Below are 12,631 nucleotides of genomic sequence, written 5' to 3'. Positions count from 1 at the left end.
ATCTCCTGGAAAAGAAATTATTTGTTGGAGACCAAACATTGCCTAACTTAAAAAGTGTTTGCAGTAGGACAATGCTTTGATGTTGCAAAGGTGCTAAACAAACACTTAATATCAGAACAAAGTGACTGTACTGAATACATTATTAGCCGAAAAGACCAGCCAGTAGCCTGCACTCAGCCTATATTATATAGTCAAGCTGTACAACGTACAGTAATCAAACAAGCTCCTCTTTTCAATTTCACACTTAATCAACAAGGTACAGTAATCTGATTTTCTTACTGAAATCAGCCATGCCCTTTTTATGTATGAATGTTAGTAAAATAAAAAAAAGAAAACATAAAAATGTACAAAAAGTTTTATAATTTGCAGAGAAATAGTGAATGCAAAAAATGATCTTACATAAAAATATTGATTAATTAAAACACTTTTTAAGAGTTGTTTGGAAAAGCAAGAGGGGAAGTCAAAAAGTTGCAGTAACATTTTTATAATATCCTACATTTATTAGATAAATGGCTATAGTTTTTAACATGAAGTATCTGAAGTATTTTCTTATTGTTCAGAGTAAATAATAAACCTCAGACAGTAGCCTTTATTTTGTCCAGACAAAATGGGGAGGGCACCATAATGAAGAAAATGGCAAAAAAAATATGTATCGACCCCTCTGGGACTAACAGAAACACATTCCGAGGTGCATGTCAAACGATTGCCTTGCGCTAACCTAAGACTCCTCTTCTGCTAGGGACTCGATTTTATTGTCTGAAAAACTTCCTCTCTACCAGGGTTTCCTTTTGCTGAAATACTTTCAAGAGAATTTACACAATTTTATCTGCTGACACTTCTGCAGACATTACAAGCTGCTTGACATGACATGTTTGCTTTCTTCAATAAGGAAAGAGACAGGGGCAGAGTAGTTGAGATTTCTTTGTACAATCAAATCACCTCTTCATATGACTACGCTGTGTATATTCCAGGAAATTTGAATATCTGTAATCTCTCTGGTCATCTACCCACAATGCCACCGTATGTGTAATGCCCTACAAAGCAGGACCAATGCCTTTAACATAAATAGATAAATAGATAGACAGATGTGAAAGGCTCAATATAATAGATAGATAGATAGATAGATAGATAGATAGATAGATAGATAGATAGATAGATAGATAGATAGATAGATAGATAGATAGATAGAGCACTATATCATAGATAGATAGATACTGTAGATATAGATAGATAGATAGATAGATATATAGATAGATAGATAGATAGATAGATAGATAGATAGATAGATAGATAGATAGATAGATAGATAGAGTACTTTATTTGTCAAAAGGGAAAAAAGTTTTTTTTACAGAAGCTAAAGAAATATTATAACAAACAACAACAGCGACCTCCTTAAAGCATACAAAAAAATAACAAAAAGGAAAAAAAATCTGACTTGGCTAAAGATAACAGAGCAGTCACGGTAAGGCGTTGTAAAGATGTATTGCTGTAGATACAGTGGAGCCCAAATGGCGTTGCTTGACAAACGTCTGTTAAATAATTTGTTGGCTAGAAGTCCTCAGTGCTAGTGTGTCATAGAGAGGATGTGCATCATTGTTCATAATGGCCAACAGTTTTGTCTTCATTCTCTTCTTTGCTTCTATCTCCAGAGGGTTGAGAACGCATCCCGTGACTGAGCCTGCCTTCATATTCAGCTTGAAGTGATGTTACTGGCCCAGCTCAATACATTACTCTAAACAAACCAAATTATGTGATATCATCTACTTTTAAATTCTGCTCTGTACTTGTAATATTTTTATTTTACTATTATACTGTATTGAGGATTACTTGTGTTTTTTTTTTGTGTATTGTATTGTATTGACCCCCTTCTTTTTGAAACCCACTGCACACCCAACCTCTCTGAATAATGACAGGGCACAGAAGCTCTTTGATGAGGCGAAAGTCAATAAACAGTTCCTTGGTGTTGGTGATGTTAATTTGTGGACAGTTCTCTTTGTACCAACAAACAAACCTGACTCTTAAACTCTGTCTCATACCTCTTTTAAATGCACCTCTCTAGTGCAGAATCGTCTGAGAATTTCTGCAAGTGACATACAGTACATATAAAATATGCATGAAAGTTGCTGGTTTGTGTGTGTCAATCTCTATACATTATTTAATCAACTGCATCTCAATATAGAATTCCAGCAGCACACCTTTTTGTGTATATGTTGTCTAATGGACCCTCCCCAGCATCCCCATCAGTATCTAGGCCTGAAAATATAGTACTTTTGGCTAATAATGTGGAGGACAGCTGTAGTATTTCCAGACGTTAATGATTAATTTCACAGTGCACACCCCTCTGATGAGCTTTGACAATGATGGGAAAGTGACCCCTCTGTTAATATTTCAGGAACAAGGAATATAAATATTAATATTCAAGATAAGAAATGGAATTCAGTCATTTATAACATATGGTTATAATGCAGACTATGGTGTAATTCATCTTAAATTGTAAATCACACATATCTTTTAAGATTGAAACGTATCAAGTACAGGACCCTGATGTCAAAGCGCTACTCTCACTAGATCATATTTTTGGGACCATTTAGGGCAGGGATATCAGATAGGATATCTAAGGCTACAGTGGCTGCAGGTTTTCATTCCAACCAGTTTCCTAATTGGAGAACGGCCCTCGCTGATAATGAAATTTTGTATTTAACTGTATGGCTTGTTACTACTTTCATTCATTAAACCATTATATGATAGCAGATATGCAAACAGTGAATCTATGGCAAATTACACAATGTCAGAACAATATCTCACAAATCCTACATACTTACTAACCACACTGTTCATTACAAAAACAGAATGTTGTGTCACTGATGAGAATTTTGGAACATGCTAGGAGATGAATGAGAGGAAGAAAAGGGTCAAAACTGGGAGATCAAAAGACAGAAGGCCCACGCCAAAGCATGAGAGAAAAATCATAGTCAAAAATTTTGCTAGCAAAAGGTCAGAAACAGAAAAACAAGACAAAAACGATTAATAAAAGGATGTCTGAAAAAGGTATTTTGGATCCACAGCACAGAGGAAGAAATGACCTTTCCACCCATCATGTTAATTAACCGTGGTTCATGACCACTGAGGACACGCTCCTAGGAGTCTGGGACGTCATTCTAATGATGAGCATCCAACATAGCAGTGAAAGCAACTACTAAATACAAAATGGTGGCTAAATCCACACAGAAAATTAATTGGCCCAATTCCCTTAACTGGCCAGGTGGCCAATATAACAGAAAGATCAAAGGAGGTTCCTTTCAAAACTGTATGCTCCCCCAATCTGCTAGATGACAGCTTCCCAGGGTTTCAGTACCCATTCACATAACTGCTGGGAATGCTGGGAACTATAGTCGAATGGGACAGCCTAGTTGGTGTCCAAGGGTGCCACAGGCAGTTGCACTCCCTACTTTATGGGACGTCCGATTGACCTGTAAGTGTTTCCACTGGGCAATGACCTAGCACTGGATATACTCCTACATCCATCAAAGAAGCCACTCAACCTTATACAGACGAGTTGGAGTTGGTTATGGAGGGCAGAAGAAGCTCACCTGGGAGGTGTGGACTAGATGAAAGAGAGAGAAGAATTGTGTTGTGTTGTGCTGATGCCACTAGTTTTTGGACGGTATTTATGGTAAAAAGCCTATTTTTTATATACCGGGACTTCTGTCTGTGCAGTTGTGTCTCGGGTTTGGGGGGTGCTGCAACACCCCCTAGTGATCACACATGGTAGAAAAAGTTAAGCAATGTAACCAACAGCTCACAATAAAAGTAATAACATTACATTTAATTAAAAAACAACAAAAACAAAAACAAACAAACAGAAACGACAGCACATGTGTAAGATTGATCTGTAGCCTGCAACTTTAACTTTGGAGACTTTCATAACTGTTTTGGTTTGTTTAATTATTAAAATTGTTGGATTAAAGATTATTTCATTTAATTGTTTCATTTTGCTATTCACTACTTTTCTTCTTTGATTTATCCTTCTTTTTTTAATGATGGACTCATCCAAATGCCGTTAACTGAATAGGGCTGTCGTCTAACTTTACATTTTTCTACAAAGGGTTGCTGCAGTAGAGGTGGAAGGTTTAGTCCTCGTAAGAGACTGGCATTTTAGGAGATTATAGTACCTGGATACCTAGCACAGGTGTCAGGGAGACTGGTGAAAATGGCAAAGAAGAAATCACCAAAGACAGGGGATCATTGAGTTCCTATCACCATTATGTAAAGAGAACTGAGAGTGCACCAGACTGGCGGATGTAATCTAGATAGGAAGCTCCAGGGACTCTTGTAGATTTCTTTGTGTTTCTCAGCAAGTGGGGATACATGGATTGAGTTGATTCACATTGGTGACTGGTGGCAGAAGAAGTGATTTCAGAGTAATATGAGGAACATTGTTTATGGTACCTGACACTGGCCAATGGGGAAAATAAATTATTATATCTCTGTTCAACTAATAAAAAATATTGAGGCAGCTCACAACAGCCACCTTGCTGCCCAGAAAGAGTTGAAAGCAGGAATTAGTATTTTACAAAGAGACTAGATGTTAAATGCCATGGACCACCTCACTGTTATAAATAATGTTAGAAAATAACAATACGCTTGGCAGCATTTTCCTTTAAGCATATATATATATATATATATATATATATATATATATATATAAATTAAATATTTTTACATATGTCTAACTGTTTCGACTATAAAGTGCATTGAATAGATGAAGTACTGAAACAAATGTAATCAATCATAAATACATTCTTGGTTTCATTCTCTGCCCCACAGCAACTGAATGTCATAAAAGACTATGGCTTTTTTCCATACCTGCATTAAGAGAATATTTTTCCAGAGAAATGGTAGTCCAGTCCATTATTCACTTACTGTAATGTAATAGTGGCTTAGTATATAATAGATTTTTTCCCTTACTGAATGCTGGAACCAGACAACTTATTTTGAACAAACTGATCAGAAAAGTTGATATATTTTTAACACAGTCTATGGCTTAAAATACAATGTGTTTTTCTGAATTAGTATTTTGGAACAAAGTTCTAGAAAGCCTCTTTTGGCCGGTGCTTTTCGATTCCATTAACATTCTTCTGTGTATTCCCTCTTTTTACCATGATTCATTTGTTCAGTGTAAATAAATGTTCTGTTCTTAGCACCTTAATCTCAGTAATAACACTCTGTCAATCTACCCATCCATATCCAGGCCCTGCATAGTCAAGCTGTAGGTAGCTGGGAGTTGGAGTCTATCCTGGCATCACTGGGTCATGTAACAAGAACCAACCCTGGCTGGGATGCCAGTGCATAGGCACATAGGACCATTTTACAGTCACTAATAAACCTGGCAGTCTTTCAAATTGTGACTGGGCTGGAAGTAAGGCAGCACTACTGGGCACTGTGCCTCCCCTCTGAAGTAACCAACATTTAATGGTTCATTTTTCAAAACTATAGTGATGATGTCATGTCTGCAAGCAGAGTGGGTTTGAGAGTGAGTAAGAAAAATAGATGAAAGCCAATAAACCAGGAGATCAAAACGTACAAGTGTCAAAGCCAAAATGAGAGACAAAATTAGTTGTTATAAAACAAGAGCAAAGAAGCCATTCACCAAAATTTGCTAAAAAAAGAGTTTGAAAGAGCAATTAGAAAAGAGGTTTGAATGCACCATTGGGTTGAGGAAGAGAATTCCAGGAAGACCTTTTAGCCCATTGTAGCATTTGATGATGATCTCAGAGGACACTCTCCAAACCGGGGTGTCTTTGCCCTAATGACAAGAACTCCAAAACAGAGGTGTTTCTAAGTTTTGATGGGATCATAGTCTTGATGGGTGGCTAAGTATTAATGAGGGGAGGGGCGTATGGATCTGGGGGTTCTCTTTGATGTTTTCAACAAGTTGATATAAATTTATGACATTCAGAAATGGGAGGGGGTCCCCTAGTCGTTGTAGTTTCCTCTTGGAGTTTGGAGTTTGAATCCATTTATTGTTGGGAGGCAATACATTATGGCAGTACACAAAGATCAAGGGCTTGACACAATATATTAGGAGGTTAAAGCCTATAAAGCCCACCCTACTGCCACCACTGCTCCAAAGTGACAGCAAGCGTGAAATCCAAAATGGCAGACAAAGTGAACTGCAAAATATTTAACTGTCAAAACACAGGAGAATCACCACAAATGGATGTCAGAATCGAACTCAGTGACTCAAAACCACCCCAAAACAAGCATCTGATAATCAAAATCGAAACAGAAAAATATATAAGAACTAAGAAACTCGGCCCTAACAAGTGATGTGTGCTTATACTGTTCATTTAATTATATTCACTCACTTAAATGTGTATACTATTCACTTTGTTAATTACAATATAGTACTTACAGTAAATCTGAGAGCTAACACACAGGCATTTAATGAAACTAAAATAACTTCTGCACAATAAGATTCTTTTTTTTTAACAGGAATTTTATCAGCCTTAGAAAAACTGCTTAGAAATGTCACGTCCTAACAAGCATACCATAGTTAAATGAAGAAGAAAATGAATGCTGAGAGTGAATAGACTCCTGAGTGTTAAATGCTCTGACAGCAATACATAATTCAAATTTAATAGAAAAGTGAAATGCACATGATCTGGTATTTCTGACTGGAAGCTGAAGAGAACACCATTAAAAAAACAGCTGTAACTGGCTTTTATGCCTTTAACCAGTAACCACAGGCATTTACCTGAACTGAGTTTTAAATCCTACATTCAAAACCACTGAGTCACAATGTAATTATTGTATGATTTGAATTGCTCATCAAATGATCCGTGTCATTTACTAGTGCCTTCGCCACCCTGGAGTGTCTTTTTATTTTTTCAAAAATTTCTGATAATTTGATATATGTGTTAAGGGGTATTGTCCTGACTTGAACTCCATCTTCCAGACCCCAAAAAAAGAAGAAAAGCAAAGGAAAGAGCTGTGATTAAGAAAGCTTTTGGGGTTTTAGGATAATAATCCATTATATCCAATTTGACTCACAATATCCAAGTAAGGAATGGTAACAGTATTATGATACATGGTAGCTCAGATGAATCTATACATGGATGGTTACCTGTTACCTCTATATGATATTTACTTTATCCTTTAACTTTTTATTAATAACTATTGTGAAAAGAACAGCCTCAACACACACAAAAAGGTTTGGGGCAGCCACCCATATATTGTTCCTGGCTGCAAATGGGTTTTGATAGCGCACTCATGTGCATTAGTTTGAGTCCTGTGTTGAACTGACGGCGGCTTTAAAGGCCAAAACTGGAAGTGACATTGTCCATGGTCGGAACTGGAAATGATGTCGTCCATGGTGCCAGTGCCAGAAGTGACGTCGTCCGTGGCACCGGAACCGGAAGTGACACCATTGGTGATGTGTCTGGTAGGTTTTCCTGTATCTAGCCTGCAGAGATTACAGAAGTGGGATTAGTGCACACTGCCACCCCCTGGCTGGCGGGTAATTACCTTGATTTGGTCCACTGAGTTAAATATGTTTGAAAATGTATTATCTATGTTATAATTATCTTACTCAAGAAAATATGCTGTGCCCTTAGATATCATTGTTCCTGAGCTTCTTTATAACTAAATAAAAAGCAAACATTTTATATAATATCAGCTGGCAGATGAATAAATTAGAACTCAAGATGTTCAGTTCAAGGAAAGGATTAGCTATTGAGTACAAGATTGCTTAAAGAGAAAAACCTACAGCTATCATTTCCTGTTTTTGACAATGCTGTTGAGTGGTGTCAGCTCACAAATTCCACCCCCTCTTCCCAAAAAAAGCAGGCTGTATTTTGAAAAAGTAGGCCACAAGGCTCCAGGTGTTGCCTTAAAAGAAATAAGCTTCTCCCCAAACTCAAGAAGCTGGCTTCACATCTGCACAGGCTGAAAACATACCACAAAAAAGGTAGGGGATAAATTGTAAAAACTCCCTGTTCAAGAACAAAACAGAGTTTCCTAATATTTAAAGATATTTAGCGATAAAAAAGAAATCAAAACAAGGAAAAAATTAGAACAGAATCAAAAAGCGCAGTGTGTAGTTGATACAAAGTTGTCCAAAACGGGTGTAATGCCTCCAAAAAGATCCAGAAAGCAGGCCAGTTCCTTCACTAGTCTGTACAGATGAAGCTCATCTCAAGTCGGCCAGCCACAACTACTACTGCTACCTACACTGACCTAAAATGGGAAGCTGGCTTTAAAAGTTCAAAATGTACAGAAGTGACTTATTAGAGACAGGAACCATAAAATCTATGGCTTGATGAGACACACTCCACAAAAAAATCTTTGCAGACTGAGAATTGTTTTATATTCTACAAAAGAAGCATGAAAACAGGCAAAAGGCAAAAATGAGGGAAAAGGGTTTGTCTAAAAAGGCAACCAAAAGTTAACAAAAAATGAACAAGTCCCGATATGTAAACCAGAAGCTAAATCCAAGAACAACAAATAAATCACAAAAAATAAATAAATAAACAGAATTAATAGAGAAAGCAACGGTCACTAAATAACATCTTACAAACTCCATATATCCAAAGGGAGGTCCCAACAGCAGTAACAGCTGGGTCACTTCCACAGAGTACACTGAATAGACACACACTTAAAGACACAGTAAACAAATAACAAATAATAAGCAAAACATACAGAATAAACATTAAAAAATGAAGACAGAAAAAAAATATGGCTTGTAACACAATATAATGCAAACAAAAATATCCTCAAGTCTCAATATTGAAATTTAAAAAACAGAGCCAAAGTCCATAACAACAACATCTATAACATTTATTTCTATAGCAGATTTTCATACAAAAGATGTGGCTCAAAGTGCTTAACAAGATGTCAAAGAAATAGGTACAATAAAAAACTAATTACAATTAGATAGGACTAATAATAAATAAATAGTACACAAAAACTAAATAATGCACACTTACATAAAATAGATGTATAATTAATAAAGACCCTAACCCTAACCCTAACTAAATAATGCACACTTACATAAGATAGATGTATAATTAATAAAGAAGTAAAGTCCTTAAATATAGACCTGGATTTTAAGTCTGTCAATGTGATTCTGTTGATAAGATCAGGTGGCTTGGGAGGACAAAAAGAAATGTAAAATACTGCAGTTAAACTACAGAAAAAAAGAATAACTCTCTAATGGTGACAAAAGAATGCTCAGTTCACAATGGGCATTCTGCCTAACATAAATGCTCTCAAGTAGTTCCTTATAGTTTTTTTCAGGCTTCATCTTAAAGGATTCAAACAGTGGGTCTTGTGCGAAGTTAGGGTATCTGGACAGCTGCACAGGACATTGATCAGGTGGTGGTGGCACAGAACGCTACTATGGAAGAAGAGAAAACAGAAAATAGGAAAAATGATTGGTGATTCAATAAACAATGTGGTAATTCTATACATATCTCAGTCAATAAGGATAGAACTACAATCAGGTTATGAAACATATACAAAATATAAATACGAACAATAAAATCAAGTGTCAAAATCCAGAAATCCAAAAGTCCAATGAGAGGCAAACAAACATAACAGTAGTGAAAGCCTTAGCAGCCTTCTTGCAATCTGCTGGCTTTTAAATAGAACTGATGGCTGTCCTCAACAGCTTTTGTGTCAGGTCGCACCGCCATCCCCAGGCATAACATACATAAAATTACAGAGCATAAGTTACAGAACTAACATATACTACAGTAACATAACTTGAAAGGCATACTAGATTATAAAATAACAAGGAAAATACATTAATATTGTTGTTTGTTATAATAAAACTATGCTTATTTATTTATTAGCGAAATTTACCCCAGTGAACAGAGAAGAGGAGCGTAGCCCTGGTTTACCAAAACAAGCAGCACTCTAAAAGGCAATAGAACTCATTTTTAAGATGGGCAGTGACTAACCTGAAACACAACATGAGCAATTCTGTTAAATGCAATGCTTTCAGTGAAGAGTATAAATAATCTTGTCAAACCAAACCTAAAAACATCTTTAACAAAACACATAAATTACTGAGCTACTTTCACACGTTTTATTCACTTTTCTGAAACAAATGTAAACTGTATCAGACATATAAATCCATCCTACCACTTCTCTGTTTGTTGAATCCACTTTTCCATTACAGGAACACAGGGAGCCAATGCTTGTATCAGCAGCCACAGGGACAATGCAGAGATGAACTTGAGATTCATCACCAGTTCACCTAACCTGAATGTCTGTGGACTGTGGGAGGAAACCAGAGTACTTAGAGGAAGTCCACACACATGAGGAGAACATGAAACACTGTGCCCAATGCTTGGCCAACAGATCTACATATAATATGTTATATTTTTTTTAATATTTTTTTCTACTTTCTTTTCTAAATGAACCTGGTCTTAGCTTCATTTGCATTCTTAATGTTCTCAATAGGCAGACAGATTGGGATTACTGTAACTTTTTATTTTGTCACACACATGCTACTGGGACACAGCTAAATGGCCGAATGATAGTAATTCCACGCCAGACCAGGGGGCAATGAGGTGCACTGACTTTCTTTCTCAATCCCTTGCAGACCATCCACAGGAAATCCCGCAGAGTTCCGGCGCCACTTGTTCCCAGAGAGCAAAGGCTTGCTCCTGGGTCGACCTCTCTGGGTCGAATTCCCAATTTTTTAATTTTTCTTCCTGCTGGCTTGGGGATACCCCACATGTACCTGGGATCTTGACTCCAGTGGGGTGAACAGCTCTCTTTCCGGACTGCGGGACAAACCTTCCACTCGGAAACTTGGCCCCGGTACTCTCCTATACTCTCCTATACTTCAGGTCCTGTCCCGGTTTCTTCTGGACTTTAAGCATCCTGCCAACTACACCACTGTCACAAAAACAACACAAAGTCATCAAAAAGGTTTGGGGCAGTCACTCATATAATGTGCCCTGGTTGCAAAAGGGTTAAATAATTGTGAGATGTTCACAAGAACAAGTCCAAAAGAGAACTGATTTTGGTTGCTAAAGATGGCGGCTTTATATGCCGAGACCGGAAGTGAAGTCATTAGTGGCACCGGAATTGGAAGTGACGTCAACATTGATGCCGGAAATGGAAGTGACGTCATCAGTGGTGCCGGAAACCTGTGGGATTTCCCATGGATCGTCTGCAAGGGATTGAGAAAGAAAGTTAGTGCACTTCATCACCCTCTGGTCTGGTGTGGAATTACTATCATTCAGGCCCTTTAGCTATCTCCCAATGTGTGACACTTTCCTAAAACCATAAAAAGCATAAGCCAGAGTACATTTTCTCCCTACAATTTTATAATATTAGCACATCAAACAGAGTGCATTTTATACGCATGCTTGCATTGCAGGACAATTTGAAATAGACTTACTGTAAGTAAAACACAATACAGATCCGTACCATAACACCGTTTCTGTTGAAAGGCTACATACTGCAATACAAAAGCAAACTTACTGTAGTCAAAGTGAAAACAGTGTACTCAGTAACAACTAGGAGGGAGATTTGGAAATGCTTGGCTAAGGAGACAGGAGAAACTTGAGTTGCTGATTGCTACTGTTAAAAGTTAAAAAAAATAACTGACTGATGTTTTATAATGAAGAAGCCAGTCAGTATTTTAAAACTTTTAGCCAATAGGTATCCCTTACACTACAAAACAGATCCTGCCACTCTTTCAAAACTGTTAATTAATGACACAGGTGGACAAATTTGCTTGGATGGCACAGCCTTCTTTCCACATTGTTGTTATACATGTTTGGTTAATCTGATGACTCTAAACTGGCCTGGTATGAGTTAGTGCGTGCATGGTAAGAGTATGTCCTATAATTTGATCAGGTTTGCTACACGCTCAAAGCTGCTGGAACAGGCTTTACCTCCTGATAACCCTACAGTAAGTACTAATCAGTTAATGAACAATGGTTATAGCATATGACTGAAAATGAGTAGCATTTTAAAATGTTATCTCCTAAAGTTACTATACTGAGACAAAATTATAATACGAAATAATACATTGTAATATCACCAAATTTCTATGGAAATTTATTCCTGTCACACACACAAACATATTGAGTTATTTCACAAAGATATTGCCTACTGTGGTCAGTAATATTGTACTTGTGTGCTTCGTTAGTTTGTAGTGACAGCTAGCAATGAAGTAGTTAAGCATGTGCGTAGAATCCAATTTAGTGACAAGAATTAAACAGACATTACATGTATAAATTTAATCCTGAATGTGCTGTGGGGTAAATTTAATTTGCTTAGTTTAGGGATACAGGTAGTCATTGATTATTGCAGCAGCCATGGGTGCAAAGCAAGAAGCAAATATGAGGAATGGTATGCTGGTACTTTGCAAGGCTCAATTTCAAAGCCAATCAGAAAAGAGTAACAGGGACCTATAAATAAAGTACCTGTTTAATTTTCGTTGGATTGGAGGGGATGGAAAAGAGATAGAAAAAATATATTCTCTTAACTGAAAAGTTTTATTAACACATTCAATAATTATATGCAGTTAAACACATTGACTGATACCAAAGAATCTTCAAACAGAACATGTGAATTTGTGAATTTCCCCTTGGGATTAATAAAGTAT

This window comes from Erpetoichthys calabaricus, chromosome 6 (assembly GCF_900747795.2).
Source record: "Erpetoichthys calabaricus chromosome 6, fErpCal1.3, whole genome shotgun sequence".
NCBI classification, from domain to species: Eukaryota; Metazoa; Chordata; class Cladistia; order Polypteriformes; family Polypteridae; genus Erpetoichthys; species Erpetoichthys calabaricus.
Note: the sequence above shows the minus strand (reverse complement) of the source record.